The following is a 25,266-nucleotide window of genomic DNA, read 5'->3' on the forward strand; positions in this document are numbered from 1 at the left end:
TGTGAATTTGATGTCGTGTTGCTGTTTACCTATTCCTTGATGATGTAGCACGTGTTACTTGTCATTGTTGGTAGTTCGGTGTGTGAATTTGATGTCGTGTTGCTGTTTACCTATTCCTTGATGATGTACCACGTGTTGCTTGTCATTGTTGGTAGTTCGGTGTGTGAATTTGATGTATTGCTACCTATTCCTTGATGATGTAGCACGTGTTACTTGTCATTGTTGGTAGTTCGGTGTGTGAATTTGATGTCGTGTTGCTCTTTACCTGTTTCTTGCTGATGTACCACGTGTTACTTGTCATTGTTGGTAGTTCGGTGTGTGAATTTGATGTCGTGTTGCTGTTTACCTGTTCCTTGATGATGTACCACGTGTTGCTTGTCATTGTTGGTAGTTCGGTGTGTGAATGTGATGTCGTGTTGCTGTTTACCTGTTTCTTGATGATGTAACACGTGTTACTTGTCATTGTTGCTGGTTCAGTGTGTGAGTTTAATGTCCTGTACTACTTAGTTGTTTTTTGCCATTGCAAGTTATTGCCATTGGTGCTAGTCACTGTATCGTTTTGATGTTATGTTACTTCTTGACTGTTTCTTGATGATGTCCCACGTACTACTTGTCACTGTTGCTAGTTAAATGTGTGGGTTTGATGTTATGTTACTTCTTGACTATTTCTTGATGATGTACTTGTCACTGTTGCTAGTTAAATGTGTGGTTTTGATGTTATGTTACTTCTTGATTGTTTCTTGATGATGTACCACGTACTACTTATCACTGTTGCTAGTTAAACGTGTGGGTTTGATGTTATGTTACTTCTTGACTATTTCTTGATGATGTACAACGTACTACTTGTCACTGTTGCTAGTTAAATGTGTGGGTTTGATGTTATGTTACTTCTTGATTGTTTCTTGATGATGTACCACGTACTACTTGTCACTGTTGCTAGTTAAATGTGTGGGTTAGATGATATGTTACTTCTTGATTGTTTCTTGATGATGTACCACGTGCTACTTGTCACTGTTGGTAGTTAAATGTGTGGTTTTGATGTTATGTTACTTCTTGACTATTTCTTGATGATGTACCACGTGCTACTTGTCACTGTTGCTAGTTAAATGTGTGGTTTTGATGTTATGTTACTTCTTGATTGTTTCTTGATGATGTACCAGTGCTACTTGTCACTGTTGCTAGTTAAATGTGTGGTTTTGATGTTATGTTACTTCTTGATTGTTTCTTGATGATGTACCAGTGCTACTTGTCACTGTTGCTAGTTAAATGTGTGGTTTTGATGTTATGTTACTTCTTGACTATTTCTTGATGATGTACAACGTACTACTTGTCACTGTTGCTAGTTAAATGTGTGGTTTTGATGTTATGTTACTTCTTGACTATTTCTTGATGATGTACAACGTACTACTTGTCACTGTTGCTAGTTAAATGTGTGGGTTTGATGTTATGTTACTTCTTGACTATTTCTTGATGATGTACAACGTACTACTTGTCACTGTTGCTAGTTAAATGTGTGGGTTTGATGTTATGTTACTTCTTGATTGTTTCTTGATGATGTACCACGTGCTGTTTTGTCACTACTTGTCACTGTTGCTAGTTAAATGTGTGGGTTTGATGTTATGTTACTTCTTGATTGTTTCTTGATGATGTACCACGTACTACTTGTCACTGTTGCTAGTTAAATGTGTGGGTTTGATGTTATGTTACTTCTTGATTGTTTCTTGATGATGTACCACGTGCTACTTGTCACTGTTGGTAGTTAAATGTGTGGTTTTGATGTTATGTTACTTGACTATTTCTTGATGATGTACCACGTGCTACTTGTCACTGTTGCTAGTTAAATGTGTGGTTTTGATGTTATGTTACTTTTGATTGTTTCTTGATGATGTACCAGTGCTACTTGTCACTGTTGCTAGTTAAATGTGTGGTTTTGATGTTATGTTACTTCTTGATTGTTTCTTGATGATGTACCAGTGCTACTTGTCACTGTTGGTAGTTAAATGTGTGGTTTTGATGTTATGTTACTTCTTGACTATTTCTTGATGATGTACCACGTGCTACTTGTCACTGTTGCTAGTTAAATGTGTGGTTTTGATGTTATGTTACTTCTTGATTGTTTCTTGATGATGTACCACGTGCTACTTGTCACTGTTGCTAGTTAAATGTGTGGGTTTGATGTTATGTTACTTCTTGATTGTTTCTTGATGATGTACCACGTACTACTTGTCACTGTTGCTAGTTAAATGTGTGGGTTTGATGTTATGTTACTTCTTGACTATTTCTTGATGATGTACCACGTGCTACTTGTCACTGTTGCTAGTTAAATGTGTGGTTTTGATGTTATGTTACTTCTTGACTATTTCTTGATGATGTACAACGTACTACTTGTCACTGTTGCTAGTTAAATGTGTGGGTTTGATGTTATGTTACTTCTTGATTGTTTCTTGATGATGTACCACGTGCTACTTGTCACTGTTGGTAGTTAAATGTGTGGTTTTGATGTTATGTTACTTCTTGACTATTTCTTGATGATGTACCACGTGCTACTTGTCACTGTTGCTAGTTAAATGTGTGTTTTTGATGTTATGTTACTTCTTGATTGTTTCTTGATGATGTACCAGTGCTACTTGTCACTGTTGCTAGTTAAATGTGTGGTTTTGATGTTATGTTACTTCTTGATTGTTTCTTGATGATGTACCAGTGCTACTTGTCACTGTTGCTAGTTAAATGTGTGGTTTTGATGTTATGTTACTTCTTGATTGTTTCTTGATGATGTACAACGTGTTAATTGCTGCTGTAGCTACCATTTCGAAAGCCGGCATTATCATGATGTCGTTCATTTGTATGTCTTTGCTAACATAAAGTGAAACAATAGAAATAACTCCCTAATCAAGACACAAGGTAATGTATTATGTGGCCAAAACAATATGCTACAAGACTATTAATAGGAGCAACAGTTTAACGACTTTCATTTTCTGTATCTTGGACTGCGGAAATCCAACCCAAAACATACTTTCAATGGATGTGCTCATCTAGCCTCTCACTTCACATACCAAATTTCTAGGCAATCTATTGTGAACTATCTGAGTTATAATATCTTCAGTTTAGATTGAGTTTCGTGTTTTTTTTCGTACTAAAAGTACTGAACTTTATCTGATAGAACAACAAAATGAACTTGTGTGAATGTTTTAAAATTTGGTACAAGGACAGGACTCTTCAACCTACAATGAGAAGGCTCATTTGGTGTAAATGTCAGCCACATGTGCAAATTTATTCAACAAAAAATGCTCAAATTTGACGAAAATCTTTCTGCACACCCATATACAAAAATTCACGTGCGATATGAGTCTAAAACTTTTTACTACAACTTGAATTCAAAGTAAAAGTGGAGCGTTTTAAATTTTGGAATACTGGGATTAAATAGATTAACAAAACTAAAATGTTAAGGACAAAAAACTATTTTAACAGTTTTCAGCTCAGTTTTTGAAAATAATTATACAAGCAAAATGTTCCTGCTAGTTATTTGTTGTAAACTTTTCAGAACACATTTACTAAATTTTATACAATTATCCTAGTTGTATCAAAGAACGTTTAGCGTTACGTGATATTAACTTAAACAATCAACATAAATAATTATGCATCAATTTAATGGGGATGACAAGAAACTGTTAATGTAAATTCCATGGCGTTACTATAAAGAAAGCTGTTAACACTGTTTTAAAGAGAAGAAACTACCAATATATATTTCAAAAAATGGTTGGTTCTGTGAAGTACAGGTCTATTCGAAATAATAGGGTTGCCATCCTAAAGATAATGTAGGTTACTATCGATTACTACTTTCTTAGTTGGTGTGGTTTGTTGGTGTGTATTGATAAAAAGTATTGCTATCTAATCAAAAGAGGCCCGGCATGGCCAAGTGATTAAGGCACTCGACTCGTAATCCGAAGGTCACGCGTTCGAATCCTTGTCACACCAAACATGCTTGCCCTTTCAGCCGTGGTGGCGTTATAATGTGTCAGTCAATCCCACCATTCGTTGGTAAAAGAGTAGCCCAAGAGTTGGCGGTAAGTGGTGATGACTAGCTGCCTTCCCTTTAGTCTTACACTCCTAAATTAGAGACGGCTAGCACAGATAACCCTCGAGTAGCTTTGTGCGAAATTCAAAAACAAACAATCTATTCTCAAGCTTAGCTTCGCAACCAGTTATACAAACGAACACAGGCGAAGTGAAGTTTGATAGAATCTTGTTGTTGATTGTATAGGTTGAATGCTTTGACAGTACATAAATAACATTGTTTGTTCGCTGCACCTTTGGACACTAAGAATTAATTGTTTGCCAAGTTCTTTTTGTAGTGACGTTTTCGAACAACTGTGAAAAGATATGTTAAAAATAATTTTAAAACCTCTCTTACGTCAGAATTTTTAGCAATAATAAAAATACTTGAAATCTAAAATAAGTTGTTGTTATTGAATAAATAATATTCAGCAATATGTATGTAATAAGAAATGTAAATCTATTAATAACTCCGTTGTAAAACCGATATAATTTTAAACATAAAAGAATCTGCGTAAAATATGATAAAAAACTGCTCTTCTCATATGTCAGCATGTGTAATGACGTAATAAGTTTGGTAGTTGTAATTCTAATTTACCTTTATAAGACCCGCAGTACCTAGTGGTACAGCGGTGTGTCTGCAGAATTAGAACGCTAGAAACCGGGTTTCGATACCGTAGTGAGTAGAACGCTTCAAACAAATTTGTCGTGCAGGCTTATTGGGTTACGTTTTCCACCAGGGACAGATAGTATCGTCCAAAGTCAATTTTTGATTTGAATGTCGGAAATTATACTATTTGAAACTATTGATAAAAAAATTGCATTTTTTTTCTAGAGCAAAACATTAAGTATACAGGAAGATTGTTTGTTTGTTTGTTTTTTTGAATTTCGCACAAAGCTACTCGAGGGCTATCTGCGCTAGCTCTCCCTAATTTAGCAGTGTAAGGCTAGAGGGAAGGCAACTAGTCATCACCACCCACCGCCAACTCTTGGGCTACTCTTTTACCAACCAATAATGGGATTGACCGTAACATTATAACGCCCCCACGGTTGAAAGGGCGAGCATGTTTGGCGTGATGGGGATACGAACCCGCGATCCTTAGATTACGAGTCGCACGCCTTAACAAGCTTGGCCATGCCGGGCCGAATAGACGAAGATACGGGTACTTAAAAATCAATGAACCAATCAGTATTAGCTGTGTGGTAGCAATGTCAGACACCTAAAACGATAATTGTAAAATAATGCGTTTACAAAATACTTTATCAAACCAAAACATCAGATAGTCTACTGGGCTTTACCTAGACCAATATCTTGTTATTTTATAGTGCAGCATACAATAGAGCTAATAACACTTTTAAATGGATAAAATGTAGCGGAATTTTTATTGAACTCGAATTACATTTTCTTGTTACTAAATAGCATTTCTCTCCTTCCTCTAGTGTCTTGTACTATTTGTTGAGTGTGTATGCGAGTTTTCTTATAGCAGAGCCACATCGGGTTAACTGCTGAGTCTACCGAAAGGAATAAATTCCGAGATTTTAGCGTCTTAAATCCGTATACTTACCGCTGTACTAGCAGGGTACTGCAATTTGGTGAACATAATTATATATCTTGCTGTATTAGTAGACTTAAAGGCTTTAGTTTTACATGATGTTGGACTTCCATCATCCTATCTTCAAATAAAACCACAACGTAATTACCAACAAACTCCTTATCGTCCTTTCTATCTCTTACAGTTTTAACGGTGTTATTCTAAACATCCTCATTGTAATTTGGTGGTGTTTTTTTAAAACAGTTTCTTGCATTATTAGTACTTACCAATTCACTTTGTAGCTGCTATTCTTACTCGTCTACGACTAAGTTCAGCAGAAACTGAGAAACTGTCACATTCACAAACACAAAAAATGCACGATAAGCATTTTGAACAGCTAAGCCCTTTACATTTGCAAGACAAAGGTTCCATTTTGAACCGAAGCTGCAATTTCTATCGACAATCGTTGAAGTAGTTGTCAGCGATTTTGATCCATTGATTTGGAGCAGCCAGTGGATCTAAAAATAGGTTAAATAGTCGTCTTTTGGGCCAATATGATCGATCAAAGAGGAAACGAGGAAAAACAAATTATTTCTGCAATGATTGTTTTATTTTTCTGATCAGCGTCAGTCTATCCAATCTGCATTAATACATCAAAATACAGGTTTATAGCGTAATGAGTTAATAAAGAGCGTAATGTGTTAATAAAGAGCGTAATGTGTTAATAAAGAGTTACTATTCTTTTATTTATTATGTGGCTTATTAGTTAGCGTAAAGGACAAAAAGTCAGAAAGTCCAAGATTCAAACCTGGAACATGCTGCTGAATACGATCCACCCTTTCTAGTGGGCTCGTTATAAAAGCAACAGCCAGTACTCGAGTAAGGAAGCACATTATACTAATATAATTACAAGCTGGCAGACAACGATATATAAGCGTGCTACCCGAATATTAAAACACATCAATATGTCTTAAAATGTTTTTTTTTGTCAAGGTATTAAGAATAGCCAACGCCAATGTTCAGCTACAACGTAGGCGGCAGTTGCTGCTGACACGTTGCCCTCTCTCTGTTCTTATGAGTTACAGTTGGTTATATGCATGAATCCTAAGGTCTCTGATGTGGCCCTGGATCAAAGTGCCTGCCTTTACTATAAGGTTAATTATGTCATGTCAGAAATTGAGATTCTCGTAAGACATCAAGGTTTAAGTGAAGCTCTTATCGTTAAAAAAAAAAAAAAAGATGGCATAATTGTGTCTCAGCCACGTTCTTATAATAGAACCAATGTCTTCACTGTTGCGAAAGATAGTCTTAGAGTGATGACAAGAACGCAAAATAAATTATGAATAATACATTTATTGGAATAATTATTTTTGTACTATATAATAAGGAAGTGCCGTCATAATTGTGACATCTACAAATATGGCTCAGGTCGTGAGCCGAGCCACACCCTTTCACTACAATAGACGAATTAAAATTTTAATCATAAGTAAGCCAAAGTTCAGGTATTAACATCCAATTAAAGAGGTGAATCCGTTACCTTAACATTGACACTTATTCCAAGTTTTATCTTTTTTTTTTTTTTTAATTAATGGGTCTTGAAACAGTTAGAATAACTAACCCATTTATTCTACTAATATTATGAAAATATTTCTACTTAACTCCATATCGTTTTGTTCATGGCATTTTCCTTCGGTGGTGAACAACTTAATGGAGAAAATTGAACTATAATATTTTAAATGGATCTTGTTCTGTAAATCATTATTAAACATAATTCCCCAACTGAGTGAGTTCTTTAGGGATTATATATATGTACGTCATAAACTGATACCTAGTTATCCTAGAGCGTGTGATAAGCATGATATAACGGAAGTTCCATATATCCTGTTAGTACTCGTATATCCCGGATTACATGATATTGTAATAGAACTTGTATCTGTCGAAGTTCATGATATCCTGGAGTATGCCTCTATACCTAGGACTACAATAATATCCTGGTAGTGCATGCATATACTTGAGTGCGTGATATCTTGTTAATATGTGTATATCCTGGAGTACATGATATTAACTTTATATCTGGAATTACATAATATCCAGGTAGAATCTATGTATTCCAAACAGCATGATGTACCAATATTTTAAATATATTCCGAGGTTAATTGGTTATGTATGTGTATTCTGTTACACATGATGCACTAATAGTAAAAACTTACCTTAATATAAATAGAATAACTGCTATTTATAACACACTACAAGTAACAAATTTATTCTTACGTACATGATATACGTTATTATGACATGTAAATTAATACTCGTGTATACTGAAGCATACAAAGGCCAAAAATAGTATGTACAGTACATTGGATTATTTAAACAATATCTGCATATAATAGTATACAGAACGGTTTGGCATTATATGCATATTCTAGAATACTTGACATCTATGCAGTATCGGTGTATTGTGTGTACATAACATGTGCTTTTTTAACATAGGTATACCTTAACGGTATCAGCATAACTTAAGTATCCACATATATTAAGAGTTACAGAACGTAATTACACCTATTCTAAGGTCAGCTTGCTTGTCTTCTATCCGTTGTAAACAGTCATGATTTAGAAATGTTTATCATGAACCAGATGTTATGTATTCTTCAAGATTTTGTTTCATTTGTAATTCATTCATAGATATGTATTTTTTAAATAAAAACTGCTCTAATGTTTTCTCATCTGGTCCGATGCTGTTCATGTGTAATAAACTGTTAGAAGTGTTTCAGTGTTCTAAAAAATACTGCATTTCTCGCGGGTTCGCGCCCGAGTCGTGCCAAACATGCTCGCCCTCCCAGCCGTGGGGGCGTTATAATGTGACGATCAATCCCACTATTCGTTGGTAAAAGAGTAGCCCAAGAGTTGGCGGTGGGTGGTGATGACTAGCTGCCTTCCCTCTAGTCTTACACTGCTAAATTAGGGACGGCTAGCACAGATAGCCCTCGAGTAGCTTTGTGCGAAATTTCAAAAAACAAACAAACGTTTTACATAATACATGTTAAGATCTGACATTGCAACTATTAAAATAATTTTAAGCTCCCCAATGGCACAGTGGTATGGTTGCAGACTCACACCTCTAAAAACCAGGTTACGATACGTGTGATGCGCAGAGTATAGATAACCCATTGTGTAGATTTATGCTTAATTCTAAAAACAAACTCTTTGTAAAAGAAACCGAAAGTACGAAACCGTTAAATATAGAATTTTTAACTTTGTCTAATTGCAGGCATAAAAAGTTGACTGCTCAATTTAGAATCTTTCTGAATCGGGTCGTTTCGCGTTTATGTTCATGTTCATATTGACATCTGCTCTTCGGGATCTGGTCTGGCTGGTTTCTCCGATGCTACCTTTGTCTCGCTCATCAATATTATGACCAACCTCACTCCTTCACCTAAAAAGAGTCAGAATAAAAGAAAAACCAAAACCATCTGATAATTTCAATAATCTTTCACGTGAAGGGACGAAGAGGAACCACAACGTTCCTGATCACCCCAGTTGGAGAGAGAATTCTTCAGAGTTCTCTCTCTCTAAACTAAACCCCTGCCACGTTAGTTTGCGTTTGCGTTTAGAATTTCTAAGTTGGTCTATTTATAAGTATAAAAATGGACTGTTAAATGCAGAATTTTTAAATTGGTCTAATTTCAAGTGTAATTTTAATATGGCATTTTAATTTCGTCTGATTACAGGAATAACAAATAGACTGTTAAATACAGAATTTTTAAATTGGTCTAATTTCAAGTGTACTTTTAATATAGCATTTTAATTTCGTCTGATTACAGGAATAAAAATGGACTGTTAAATACAGAATTTTTAAATTGGTCTAATTTCAAGTGTAATTTTAATATTGCATTTTAATTTCGTCTGATTACAGGAATAACAAATGGACTGTTAAATACAGAATGTTTAAATTGGTCTAATTTCAAGTGTACTTTTAATATAGCATTTTAATTTCGTCTGATTACAGGAATAAAAAATGGACTGTTAAATACAGAATTTTCAACGTTGTTCTTATTACAACTATAATAAAGTGGACTCTTAAATATGGATTTTTTTCGCACACGAGAGGCCCGTCATGGCCAAGCGTGTTAAGGCGTGCGACTCGTAATCTGAGGGTCGCGGGTTCGCATCCCCGCCGCGCCAAAACATGCCCGCCCTTTCAGCCGTGAGGGCATTATAATGTGATGGTCAATCCCACTATTCGTTGGTATAAGAGTAGCCCATGAGTTGGCGGTGGGTGGTGATGACTAGCTGCCTTCCCTCTAGTCTTACACTGCTAAATTAGGGACCGCTAGCGCAGATAGCCTTCGTGTAGCTTTGCGCGAAATTAAAAAAAAACAAACAAACAAAACAATCGCACACGAGAACTAATAAATGCAAGGTTATTAAGCTGATCGAATTTCAGACTCAAACAAACGGACTGAAACTTGAACATTTGTAAGAAACTGTGAAACGTGAAATATCAGAATAAAAAAAGTGTCCTAACTTTGCATTATTTTTTGTCGTTCCAAATGTTTCATGAACCATATAGGAACAAAAACAGTTTTTACTCTCAGCAAAACTAGCAGCTCATATTTTATTCAACTTATTTGGCCAAGTTCCATATCTTTTAACTTTTAACCATAACTAACTGCATCTTCTCTATTTTCTTTCCTTCAGTGTCCTTTTCTTCTTCTCTGTCTTACTGTGGTGTTCACCTTCTCTGTACATATTTCAAATGCTCCTTTGCTTATTCTTCTTGTGGTTTTACTTTCTTCTAACGCTCTCTGTTTATCTTCCTAGAAAATTTATTACTAATTTTTTATGTTATATTAATTATTTTTCTTGCCTGACATGGCCTAGCGCGTAAGGCGTGCGACTCGTAATCCAAGGGACGCGGGTTCGCGCCCGCGTCGCGCCAAACATGCTCGCGCTCCCAGCCGTGGGGGCGTTATAATGTGACGGTCAATCCCACTATTCGTTGGTAAAAGAGTAACCCATGAGTTGGCGGTGGGTGGTGATGACTAGCTGCCTTCCCTCTAATCTTATACTGCTAAATTAGGGACAGCTCGGTGCAGTGGGCTAACAACCTACTCACTTAAATACTTGTTGAAGAATCCACAAGCGATTGCGGCCCTATGTTCCTAGATGGAATCTAAAGGTGATAACTAATTATTTTTCTTACTTTTCTCAATAAAACCTATTTTTGACGGAGACTTGATAAAAAAATTTATCTGCATGTTTGAGTCTAATTTACAATAACCATACACTTTTTCATGTTTGTTTTGTTTTGTTTTAATTTCACGCAAAGCTACACCAGGACTATCTGCGATAGCCATCCCTAACATTGACTAACATCATTGAAAAGGTATAGCTCTTTCATGCTTTCACCTTGTGCAAGTCTAAATGCCCATGATTAAATTACGCTACTTTGGCTAAAAGTGCTTTTCTTAGTTTTACTTATAACCGTGGTGATAACAAGTAACAACAATAACCATCTTACAACACTACTAACGAACTAACAATACACTTGTAGCTATATTCTATGATTACGAGGATACTCAGTGAGTTGCCAAGTAACAATTCGCTTTCATATGACGTGTGATTGCACACTTGCATATGAACACCATCTACGTGATCAGCCTGCAGGTGTGGCAGCTAGATAAAAAAACACACAGAAAAACTTCGACTGTATAAATTCTCTATATCTTGGTTCTAACTAAAATCCAACCAAAGAAAATGCTGCTTCCTTGGCTAAATGACAAAAAACTATAGTGAAAATATCAGCAAAACCAGGAAATGTCAAGATATTGCTATGAGAAGAATAAACTTAGAACCAAGTATCTCTCGAGTCTTAGTAAGAAAAACATTTATGAGATAAATGTAAAAATATTTTACCTGAAATATTGGAAAGTATACCTTCATTTAGATCAAACTATTATCAAGTTTAAAAAACACACAAAGTAAGAACGATGGCCACACACCCTTTAAGGTTGCACGTGTCAGAAGACATCAGGTATTTAATGTTACCCAGCCCATTCCTACCTTGTTTCCTTAATTTTCAGTGTTTCCATTCTCACTTTCTTATCTTTAATTTAAACATTTTTTTTACAATTGTATAGTACAAATTTAGGGTTAAACGTAATTCATAGTTGACCTGTTCACATTTACAATGACGTAATCGTTTCGCTTAACATAGTTTCCTGAATACTGCTGTTTCATCTTTATTGTCTATTTCTTTGGTCTTGTCCTGGTGTGGCCAGGAGATTAATGCATTCAATTCGTAATATGCAGGTCGCGGGTCCGAATCTCCGCCACATTAGTTTTACACTGCTAAATTAGGGACGGCTTGCACGAAATTAAAAAAAAACAACAATCTTTTGTCCTGTTCTGTTTATTTTATTCATTTTCTTTTATTTTTGTGCACGTTATTACATATTTCCTAGTAATTATGTAATTTAAAAGAAATGCCTTTAAAATCAACTCCCAGAAAGTATAAATGGGAATGTATATATATGCAGAGTGGGAAAAGGTTACTCTACAATAGATTTGTTTGTTTGGAATTAACCACAAAGCTACACAATGGACTGTCTGTACTCTACCCACCACGAGTATCGAAATCCGGTTTTTAAAGTTGTAAGTTCGCAGAGGTACCGTCTTGCCACGGGAGAGGGGGACACTACGTTTAGCACTATACAGTTAATTCAGTTGGTATTATGGAGTTGATACTGTTCTGTTGGTACTATACGATTGGCACAGTTAATACTATACTGTTGGTTTATACAGTTGTTAGAGTTAATACTGTGCATTTGGCACTACATGATTAATGCAAATGGTGGTATACTTAACAGTTGATTCCATACGGTTGATATAATACGATTGGTACAATTAATATTATGTGCTTGATACTATACGGCTAGAATACAGTTTGTATTGTATGGCTGACACTATACCGTTGATGCAGTTGGTATGAAATTAGTTTATGTTTATTTTACAGTAAAACACAAAAAATTAAAATGCGTTTCGAATGAAATAACTGTATTGTTACTTTTACCCAAACTTGAATATTAAACATTTATTATATAAAACGACAATATGATTATTACCTTTGCATAGCATTTTTTAAAAATAGGTAATTATTTTATATTTCAGGTTTGTTGGTTTTTCTCATTCATTTGCGAGATATTTTTCTTTCTCTTCAGTTTCCTTTCAACAGAAAATAAAATAAGGTACTTTAGTATCATTCTTTGATCACCAAGAAACATCACGAAAAAGTAAGACGTGCAACTGAACATTTTTTTTCATCGTTATCTGCCTTAAAGTTATATTCTAAACAAAAACAAAACAAACAAAACACTATCTAAACATTGATGGAGCAAATATCTTCTAGTCTGGAACTATTCTACCATGAGATGGATTTTCTTTGATCACGTATACTTTTTTTAACCTACACATGCAACAGGAAACATGCAGAGTTAACGCCTATGATCTATAATTTAAACTGAAGTTTAACGTGTTAAAAACAAGATTGAACACGAACTTTTTGTTCCTTTTACTCAGTTATTTTTATCAATTTTGTTCTAACGATTTCTATACGACACGATGTCGTTTACACATCAAGTATTCTTCAGAATTACTCTCAGTACACACTAGGGAAATTAACACCGCCAGTACTGTTTTCTTCGTATTATGTAAATATGTTTAAGTAGGACCTTATAAGTGTTTTCATTTTCTCTTTGATATATCTTTTTTAACAATCTAGTCCAATTTACTGAATGGAAATAAACGTACTGGCAGATAGACCTGGATCGGCTGTGTAACTTGAATCTCGTTAGGCAGGGTTTTAAGCTGGTTCACAGAGTATTCTAAACGATTAATGTGTTTTGGTTACTAAGCAAAAGTAAAAAATGTAAGAATGTATATATACTAACTTTATTTCTAACGGAACGACTTCGTTTCTTGAAAATTTCTAAAAAAATAACAAATAATTAAAACGGCTTTTCTTAGATTAAATATAAAAGCAGCTTTATTATATGAAACTAAAAAACATCTTATTAATAGTAGCAGATCTAGACAAAGTCGTATCAAACATCAGATGCAATTTCACACTTTGTACAAACGTGTGAGTAGTTACTGTTATCTTCCCAAAGTAATGAAGTTTACCATTAACTCGATATATTTCCTCTATATTCACCTACACTTGAGTGATGTGCAGCTCAGAGACGAAGTACTGGATGTTACACGCTGTTGGACGGAACGGTGTTGTTGTTTTTTGTTTTTTTATTTTATGGAATTGGGAGCTAAATATAACAGACTTGTTATTAAAACGCTAACCGGTTGACGATTTCATTTTCTATTGTTCAGCAGTAACTTTGAAAGCTCATAGCACTAAAGTTCGGGATTCGAGCCCCGTGGTGGTCACATTACAAATAACTCTACGTACAGCTCTTTGCTTAACAACAATAATCAAACACCTCTCGTTTACGTATATAATAGGCAAGAACTTAAATTAGAGCCAAAAGATATTGATAACAATGCTATATCTTTGTTCTTGAAAAAAGCCTCTTTTCATGTTACTGTTCTACGCTATTTGTTTTTGAATCAAATATGGCGAAGTGGCTAAAGTGCCCAAATTTTAAATCTGAAGATTCATGATTCATGTCTATTTGTCCTAATACTGCACTTTACACATGACGGCTGTGGATTTGCTATAAGAGTAACAGTTATTCTATCTGTCAATAGTTGGTGGTGTTAGTTGCTCACAAGCTGTTTTACCCTTAATCTATCAATTCCAAAATTAGGAGCAGCTATCGAAAAATTTGGTGTATGTTTTACTTTTTTCGGTGGGCCCAGCATGGCCAAGCGTGTTAAGGCGTGCGACTCGTAATCTGAGGGTCGCGGGTTCGCATCCCCGTCGCGCTAAACATGCTCGCCCTCCCAGTCGTGGGGGCGTTATAATGTGACGGTCAATCCCACTATTCGTTGGTAAAAGAGTAGCCCAAGAGTTGGCGGTGGATGGTGATGACTAGCTGCCTTCCCTCTAGCCTTACACTGCTAAATTAGGGACGGCTAGCGCAGATAGCCCTCGAGTAGCTTTGTGCGAAATTAAAACAAACAAACAAAGAAACCTCTGGCCATCAACTCGAGTTGCTCATAAGCTATCAGTTAAAGAGTTTAATTTGTTAATCTTGAATGGTTAGATCAAAAACATTGCAAGAGAACACTGGCAAATAATGTTTTGAAATAAAATATCCATCAGAAAATTAAAGAAAAATATCGTATTTTCTTTACCACATAGATAATAATGTAAGATAAATAACATAGCAAATAAAAGTTAACACAACACACACAAAAATAAAGATAATTAACAGAGACATTTCGTGTTCATTACAGCCATAAATTCATGGGGTACACGTGATGTTTATTGCAGTCATTGTACAATTAGTGTTTGTCTTTTAAATACAGATAAAAACTAACACAAATTTAACATAGCACAATTAATAACGTGCGCTGGAGACGCCCAGACAATAAAAAAACAACTGAAGCTTTCTGTTAGCGGCCGTGAATAATAGAGAAGTGAGTAAAAATTTCCAAAAGTGCATGTTTTAAAACGTCGAGTGTTCAGAACAGTGAGTCTGATACAGACAATACGGCTTGTACTAACACGCTTGATCACGTGAATAAATTATTTATCTCTGATTGGTGCTGTTACACTTTATCTTCCTGACATCAGAGACTTGCCTCAGCTCAGTATAAATAGTTATCTAACTCTGTATTTAAAGAAATCACTGCAGGACTGTGATCCTCATTGTTTGGTTTGGTTTGTTTTGAATATCGCACAAAACTTCGTGAGGGCTATCTGCGTTAGCTAATTTAGCAGTGTAAGACTAGAGAGAAGACATACAGTCATCACTACCCACCGCCAACTCTTGGACTACTCTTTTACCAACGAATAGTGGGATTGACCGTCACAATATAACGCCCCCATGGCTGAAAGGGCAAGCATGTTTGGTGAAACGGGAATTCGAATCCGTGACCCTCAGATAACGAGTCGAGTGCCTCAACCACCTGGCCATGCCAGGCCGATCCTCATTGTAACAGTATCTTTCAGTAGTCGCAATCGAGTAAATTCCTTAGTGATATTATTAATATACTTTGCTTTCATTTAAATCTCATATATAACGCAAACAAAGTTATGGGAATTACAGCATGGGTACAACAATAATTAATAGTTCATACACTGATAGTATACACAGGCTGTAGGCTAATGACTAGCGAACTGGACTAAAGGTCTAAAGGTCCAAGATTCGAGCCTCTATATACTGCTAAATACATTCCCCACTTCACTTATCGGGACATTATAGCTGCTACAGCCAATCCTGCTTATCGGTTAGTGTAATCAAGTGGGTAAAGGGCACTGTTGACTGGTTACCTTCCCTATGGTCACTGATTAGGTTGACGTTACCAAGGTAGCATGTTGGTACATACAGCGGTCAAGTGGTCTGAGTATAAAGTTTGACATTTGTTCTATTTTTATTTCATGTAAGTTTTATCACTCTTCCCTTTTTTATTGAAATAAGGCCTCGGCATGGCCTGGTGGTGTAAAGCGTTCGACTCGTAACCTGAAGGTCGCGGGTTCGAATCCCCGTCGCACCAAACATGCTTGCCCTTTCAGCCGTGGGGGCGTTATAATGTGACGATCAATCCCACTATTCGTTGGTAAAAGAGTAGCCCAAGAGTTGGTGGTGGGTGGTGGTGACTAGCTGCCTTCCCTCTAGTCTTACACTGCTAAATTAGGGACGGATAGCGCAGACAGCCCTTGAATAGCATTGCGCGAAAGTCAAAACAAATAATTTAAATTTGTATTACATTCAGTTTATACCATTAAACATAATCTTGTAGTTATTTTTAGCAATAAAAATCAACATAGAAATTACGTCTGAGACAAAACAATCGCATGGTTTTACTTTATTACGCTAGATTTAGTGTATATAATTCCAGACGATACGTACGTGACTTGCTGAAAGGTCAGGTAAGTTTAACGTTTGGGTCCAAGCGTAATTTTGTGTTAACTGCCCTTATGCAACTTCCTTCAACACTAGCACGAACTTGTAGTCGTTTATGAAACGTTTTTATGCGATGAAAATGTATCAGCTTTATTGACAGAAATATGTAATATAGAATTAGCTGTTATTAAGGCTGATGGCGTCATACGAAATCGATTCAAGCACGTGAGAAATTATGGACTTAAACTCACAAATACACGCAAAACAAGAATACAAGTAAACTAAACGGATTTGCTAGTTAAAATTGCCATTTTGAAAACTCTTTCTTTGAACGAATAAACTCGCGTATTGTGTGTTTAATCTATTTTCCAGGTTGTTACGTGTGTGTATAGAAGTGTTGTTTATCCATCGCTGATCCGCGTATTAGGAATAGGAGATAATAGTAAAGGAACAGGACATTCTTTATAAATAATTGTCACTCAAATGATGTCATCGTGGTCAGTAATTCTTAAACCTGAGAGACAGAGAAGAGTAGAACTGGAAAGACGACCATTAAGAGCCGCATCGTTTAAGGAAAGTATGAAAACAACATCATTTGAAATATATTGTGATTTAAGTGTTGAACTCCAGCGTCCAACAAAGTTGTAGGCATGAGTTCAGTTACCTAGAATACCATGGAAGAGTGGCATTCGTTATTCTATTAAATATGGTTTGTGCTCATGTAGTACATTGACCACAAATCGTGCACTCGAATAAGTCAATGTTTACCTTTTCCTCATCAAATAGATAATTGTATGTACAAAAACAGCCTAAAGTAGCGTACACCTCTAGGGCTTGGTTTCATCTGTATAGGATGCTGGTTAGTTCATTACTAGATGGGTTATATTTTCATACACATAGAGTTATGTGTACATTCTTGGAGTGAAAGCCTTTAATTTTGTTTATATATACACGTAAAAAAGATAGACTTGGTCAGTCATTGAACTTAAAGACAATGTAACAAGTGGTCTCTGTAAGAACATCATATATGTTTAACTTTACGGCGAAAGTACAGACACACGACAATGAACACATACACATACCGAGAGTTGTTGCAACTGTTTTTTGTCAATACGTCACGTGAACGTGTGGACGTAGGAAACACCTTTAACCGCAATACATTTGAAATTGTTTTTTTTTTTTTTTTGGAATTTCGCACAAAGCTACTCGAGGGCTATCTGTGCTAGCCGTCCCTAATTTAGCAGTGTAAGACTAGAGGGAAGGCAGCTAGTCATCACCACCCACCGCCAACTCTTGGGCTACTCTTTTACCAACGAATAGTGGGATTGACCGTCACATTAATAACGCCCCCACGGCTGGGAGGGCGAGCATGTTTGTCGCGACTCGGGCGCGAACCCGCGACCCTCAGATTACGAAGCGCACGCCTTAACGCGCTAGGCCATGCCAGGCCCAATATATTTGAAATGACGGTTCTTTTTAGTAGATTCCATAATTTTGGATCATTCCCAGGTTACGGTGTTTTGTTTTCATCAAATGGTCTTTTGATTTCTAATAAATCAGAAAACACTATCATTTCCCCAGAAAATATAAAATATGAGATTTGTTTAAAATTTCAGTATTAATTCAAAACAATTAGTGATCGCAATTAGAAAAAAAATTATTTGTTTTGTGTCATTTAACTGGAAGCAATAATTTCATTTTTATAAGATATCTTTTGTATTGAGGTGTATTTGTTTTACGTTCACTCTCACGTGACTGTCGTATTTCTCCATTTTTATTATTCGTGTTAGACACTTCCAAGACTAGTTCTAAGTGAGAACACACCACACATCTCTAGTTTATGAATAAATTCCTAAATCAATTAAAAATACAAAACAATAGAAACGGCTTAGTTTTTTATTTGTTTCAATCTATCGATTTAAGGGTATATTTATTAAATACACGGGACAGATGGTCAGTGTGTGTGTGTGTTTCTTATAGCAAAGCCACATCGGGCTATTTGCTGAGTCAGAATATAACATAAAAAACCAAAGGTTTTGAATTAAAATTTGGACCATTTAAACACCAAGTTTTCAGTAGACAGATAAATAATTTAACTACCTTTTATTAAGCCCGCCATGGCCAGGTTGGTTAAGGCGTTCGACTCGTAATTTGAGGGTTGCGGGTTCAAATCTCTGTCGCGCCAAACATGCTCGCCTTTTCAGCTGTGGGGGCGTTGTAATGTGACGCACAATCCCATTATTTGTTGGTAAAAGAGTAGCCCAAGAGTCGGCGGTTGGTGGTGATGACTAGTTTCTTTTCCTCTAGTCTTACATTGCTAAATTAGGGACGGCTAACGCAGATAGCCCTCGAGTAGCTTTGCGCAAAATTCAAAACAAACAAACAAACCTATTATTAAATTCCTTCGATGACTAACCTATTACGTTATGAAATAAACTTACCTGATCAAAATATTATAAATTTCAGGAGTTTTCAGGAGAATGCTAACTATGAGACTGCAGATAATAAAAGTAACTGTGTATCTGTAGAGTGTTAAAGTTCCGCCAAACCCCTGGTATGTATACATCTTGACTGTATTCAATGAGCGATAAAACAATTCGCAAGTACAAAATACAGACTGAACAAAGATACATTTGGGAGAAACACAAGACCATTGAAATAATAAAGAAAGGAAATAAGATAACAAAAAAATATAGCAAAGTTTTGTGAAGAGACCGTGAATAATATACATCAAGATGAAAAAAAAAATGAATTACAGGAAAAGGAGAAGAAATATAAAAGGAAAGACTACAATAGACATAGGAGTCGTTTGTCAAGGGTATAAAACAGTTGTAGGATATCCAACGGCTCAACACCCGCGGAGCTATTGTCGTATAGTTGAATGAAAAGGTGGGATATATTCCTGAAGGACCTTTAACAGCGAAACTTTACGCTACCAGATGGCATCCTCATCATCTCGTGAATTCCCTAATGTGTCATTTCGCGAGCCGCTGTATTCCAGCCTCAATAATTATAACCTGTAGGTGATAAAGGCTGTCTCTCAGATACCAGACATGAACGACGTCAAGCTTGTTTCTCTGGTCCTCTTGAGAATTTGACCGAAACATTCTATTTCTTTGATGTCTACCTACATGGTACATCTTGGATATAAAGTTACGAGTGGAGCAAGTCTATAGTAGTTTACTTGGTAAATATGCAAATAAACGTGCACACAGGTCACGAATGTTTCATTATATCATATTATTAGTTGTAAATCAGTGCGATTTCAATAGAAAAGGAGGGAAAATACGACTTTAGTGGACTCTTAGGAAGATAAACAATAGTTAAGAAAATTGTGTTACATTTATTAAACTTGCTTTCCCACAGAAAGCACGTATTCCGAAGGAAGAATTATATATCAAAAGCAACACGAAGGCGTCATTTGGATGCAAAACTAACATTTCAGGAAAAAATATATTAATGTTTCATTCAAAGAACATTCTCTTGGCTTATAACTCATGAAAGCCGTTATAAATATCTGCTAGGTGAGAAGTTACCCCCCACCTTTATTCTTACGTTGGACACATAGTCACATTTTGAAATTCTTAAGGTAATGATTGTAATTTTGTATTCAGTATGTGTACAAAGTATACACGTATCTTGTAGTTAGTTTTTGTTCTATATTTGATGATAGACCGGTTTGCCGCTTCTTGTATCTTGTTAGGTTTGTATTCAAAGCAAAACACTGGTGCAGAAAGTGTACAAAAACCACGATTCCTGCTATAGCTACTCATCTGATATTCGTGAAATGTCTTTTGTGGAGTTTCGGATCTGTTGATAGAAGTCCTTAAAAGCTCTCACAAATCACTCCAAAGAAAGCCTGCTTGGGAACGTTAAGTGCTAGAGTATAAAAAAAAAGTAAAACCGGACATCCGCCAGCATATGTCTATTTCATCGACCATTCTAAGGAATCATCAAAACTATAACTTTTCCTGTCCCCGCATGACTTTATTAAAACTTGTTTACTTCGCCAATATATCTTACACGCATTCACAAAAAATATTTCAGACACGTAAAAGAAACGAACCACATGTGCACACAACTACTACTTTAAGTATTACATCAATGTATGTTTGTTTTGTTTTTGAATTTCGCACAAAGCTACTCGAGGGCTATCTGTGCTAGCCGTCTCTAATTTAGTAGTGTAAGACTAGAGGGAAGGCAGCTAGTCATCATCACCCACTGTCAACTCTTGGGCTACTCTTTTACCAACCAATAGTGGGACTGACCGTCACATTATAACGCCCCCACGGCTGGGAGGGCGAGCATGTTTGGCGCGACGGGGATTCGAACCCGCGACCCTCAGATTACGAGTCGCACTCCTTAACACGCTTGGCCATGCCGGGCTATCTACATCAATGTATACGTATATAATGAACGCAACTAGACGCAAAAAGTATATGAACATTATAAATAAATATCTATGCTTCATATATGCATATATACTATTATTTAACAAAGATCTCTGTGTTTATATGCCCATTAATAAGTGGCAAAACGTTAGGCTTATTACTACCATTGTGCTCCAAATTCAACATAAAACGCGGCTTTCGTTCCTTTAAGTCGTTTTTGTTAATATACACTAACAAACCGCAGGAAGTGAGAAGGTAACTTTAAGATCGCAACCCTATTATTCAGACTTTTACTTTGCAGAACCAACCACAATCTTTAAAATATATGGCGGTATGTTTTCCTCTCTGAAACAGTGTTAATAGCTTCCTTTATAGTAACGCCATGGAATTTATATTAACAGTTTCTTGTCAACACCCATGCAACTGACACAGCCGTATCAAGCATAATTAATTATGTTAATTGGTAAAGTTAATATCACGTGACACTAAACGCTATTGAATTGGGATAATCTCATAAAATTTACTAAATATGTGCTGAAAATTTGACAACGAACAGTCAAGGACAACCGTCCATCCGTATGGTTCTTTTGAAACTGCTAATCTAGTTTGTTTGGCCTAACCAATACTTTTGTGTCTGCACGTTCTTTCACCTTATAGTTTTGCTGCTCTAAATCAGCTGTTTTTAGTCTGAATGACATGAAACTAAAAACGATCCAATTTTACTCTTATTTGAAATTGTGGTACAAATATTATGCCGATAGCTCAGTGACTTTTTGCGTAGATGAGTTCAACATATTTCGTCAAATTTGAGCAGTTTTTGTTGAATAACTTTCCAAATGTGGCTTATGTTTACATCAAATGAGACTGCTAATTGTAAGTTTAAAATATCTATCAATGTACCAAATTTTTAAAAGATCCATGTAAATTAAACATGTTAATCTACCAAATAAAGTTTCAGTACTTTTAGTGCGAATAAAAAGAAAAAGACGAACTTAATCAAAATTGGAAATATTATACCTCAGCTATTACTCAATGAATTGCCTTGAAATTCAAGGCAATGTCGCTAAATTACCACTTATGTTAATAACACACTTGTATGTTCTTTTAGCCGCTTAACACACTACTGTGTGCCTTGATTATATTACATGGTTATTAGTTTAGTCAAGCCAGTTCTTTATTGTTTCCAATTACCAATATTTTGTTTTTATTATTTTTATCATCAACTATATTCTGTATTACATAACTGAGATATATATTTATTATGACGCGTTTATTATAATATTATTATTATAAATTATATTCTACAGTTAAACGAAATTTCTCATGTTTCGAACCATATTCATCATTTTTACATATGAACTATACTGTGTGTTATTAATTGAGATACATGTTTGTATTTCTAGAGTAATCAAGAGACAGAACTACAAATGTCCAGGTGCAACATCCTGCAGTAACAGCTTACTATAATCAACTAAATATAAGTCTTCGAACTTTCATCAGAACCACATCACTAATTCTTCAACTTTATTGCCAGCACACTGTAATCCAAAAGATTTTCAAGATCTAACACAGTCATGAATTCTTGGTATATTGTTCCCAGTTGCCAGCATCTGTTATAACACTGATCGAAAGCAAGTTTGATGAAGTTCAATAAAAAGTCATCTTTCTACTGCAACTTCTATCTAACATCAATGTCACTGTGGGTAACTGGAGAGCAGACAAATGCGCAGATTTCTTGAAGTCACTGTGATTTAACAGTAGGAACAAGGTGTCCCACATGACATCTGATTACGATTACTGTGATTTAACAGTAGGAACAAGGTGTCCCACATGACATCTGATTACGATTACTGTGATTTAATAGTAGGAACAAGGTGTCCCACATGACATCTGATTACGATTACTGTGATTTAATAGTAGGAACAAGGTGTCCCACATGACATCTGATTACGATTACTGTGATTTAACAGTAGGAACAAGGTGTCCCACATGACATCTGATTACGATTACTGTGATTTAATAGTAGGAACAAGGTGTCCCACATGACATCTGATTACGATTCCAACATTATCAAGACTTTCTGCTTGTTTGGATTTAAACCGCAAACACTACATACTTTGAGATATGGTGATAACTCATCTATAAAGAGTGACTCTGAAGATGGACTTTAGGAAGAATTTAAATTTGCAGACAATTTATCATAATGTCTTCCTGAAAATGGCCCCTGCTTTTCCCATACACTACAACTTGTGATTTAGGATATCACGAAAATAATTGGACCACAGCCGAAATTAATTTCCAAAATATCAGCCATCGTGTCCTACACTCAAAAATAAATAGACGCAACAAAGTTACTTGAAGGGGCGACCTGAGTCAGAACATGGTCAGAACATTGTCACCACCAGTTATGTGGTGATATATGGTTGTGAGCTAATGACTGAGATTTACAACATGTAGTCCATATATAAGTTAATTCTTATCTCTGACCTGAAGAAACATGTCCACACTTGGCTGACTATGAGCTACAACACGTCTTCTGCTTGGCTGTGGAATTGGATCCCAGATTTAAACCTGACTAATGTTCCACTAGACCTGTGGTCTGTGGATCCAATCAAATTCTCCTCAACAAATAATCCTACAACCATAGAACCCAGAAAGGACGAAAGAGAAGATAGCTCTTTAGTTGTTGTTTTCTTTGCTGTCTCCAAGAAATCAACCATCTTATCTTCAAAGGATACAGAGATCAACACCTTCATTGATGGTCCTTGCATTCATGAAGAAAGCAATTCTATAAATTATTGGAAAATCGATGATAAAACGTTCCAAACCTATTTCTATTATCCAAACGCTATTTCAGTATTCCAGCATCCACTACCCCTGCTGAGCGTCTGTTTATCGTTGGAGGTAAAACCCTAGACCTGATTGCTGTCACCCCACTGACAAGACATGTGAGAGACTGATGTTCGTAAACATTAACGGACAGGTGCAATACTTATAAGTCTCCTTTAAAAATATATGTTGTTATAAAATTTTGCTTCATTTCGAAAATGTTCCCCACTAGTACAGCAGTAAGTCCACAGATTTACAATGTTAAAATCAGGGGGGTCGATTCCTCTCGTTGGACTCAGCAGATAGCCCGCTGTGGTTTTGCTATATAAGTAAAACGCATTTTGAAAAATAAAAGTATTGAATATTATCATTTGTTCAAATTGTGTTTGTTTGAATTTAAAAAAAAAACTTTCATGGAGTAAAAGTAGTGAAATATTATTATCTGCTGTTCATCACTACACATTACCTGACAAAGTGTTCATGAATACATTACAATGTATTAGCATTCGAAAACTTAGCATTTCTTCCTCTATTTGTATTCGATCACTGATCTCCAGTATTAGCCACATCCACACACACTTCCTATACCATCCTGGAGCCTCTCATCTTTTCCCTCTTGCGTTGATCGAATATGATAGCTAGTATTACGTAACGTATATGCATTCAAAAGGATATTCAAGGAAAGCGAGGATTTTGAAAAGGAAATATTAAGCTTTTTAAAATATGTTCTTGAAATTAATCATAATGAATATTATTTGTTTTAAGCAAGGAAAATACTTCATATCAAATAAGTTTAATTTTGTATTTAAATAACAATAAGAGTTGTTGTAGTTTGTTTTAATAAGGATAAAATAATTATGGTATAACAATAAATAAAAAACATATCTGTGTAGGCAAACACTTTAAAATTGAGCACTTGAAAAAGGAAACAAAAACAACACTAGTCTTTCAAAATGAGGGCCCGGCATGGCCAGGTGGTTAAGGCACTCGAGTCGTAATCTGAGGGTTGCGGAGTCGAGTACCCGACATATCAAATATGCTCGCTCTTTTAGCCATGGGGCTATATAACGTGATGATCAATCCCACTATTCGTTGGTAAAAGAGCAGTCCAAGAGTTGGTGGTGGATGGTGATGACTAGCTGCCTTCCCTCTAGTCTTACACTGCTAAATTAGGGACGGCTAGCGTTGATAGCGCTCGTGTAGCTTTGCACGAAATTCAAAACAAACCAAACTTTCAAAATGAGACCAAAAATCGTAACAGTGTCAGACCAACACAAGGAACACTTAGTTATTTATCACCACAATGGAAGTTAACAGTGTACAATTTAAACTTTTATAGTGACTGTACGAGAAAGCAAAGGAAAACTTTTCATTCCATATCGTTTCATTGTGATGTGGACACCACTGAATTAGAATCTATTTCACCCACCCTAACTT

At 35.8% G+C, this 25,266-nt stretch overlaps 1 long non-coding RNA gene across 1 annotated transcript in view; it reads left to right on the forward strand.

The window, feature by feature from the left end:
* The window catches only part of LOC143250955 (uncharacterized), a 151,275-nt gene extending 127,079 nt beyond the window's left edge, over positions 1–24,196 (forward strand). Inside the window, exon 2 of the long non-coding RNA XR_013028451.1 lies at positions 22,404–24,196. This is a non-coding gene — a long non-coding RNA (uncharacterized LOC143250955). The remainder of the gene's footprint in view (positions 1–22,403) is intronic.
* Positions 24,197–25,266: the final 1,070 nt, after the last annotated feature.

Source organism: Tachypleus tridentatus, chromosome 5 (genome assembly GCF_004210375.1).
Source record: "Tachypleus tridentatus isolate NWPU-2018 chromosome 5, ASM421037v1, whole genome shotgun sequence".
Classification (NCBI taxonomy): domain Eukaryota; kingdom Metazoa; phylum Arthropoda; class Merostomata; order Xiphosura; family Limulidae; genus Tachypleus; species Tachypleus tridentatus.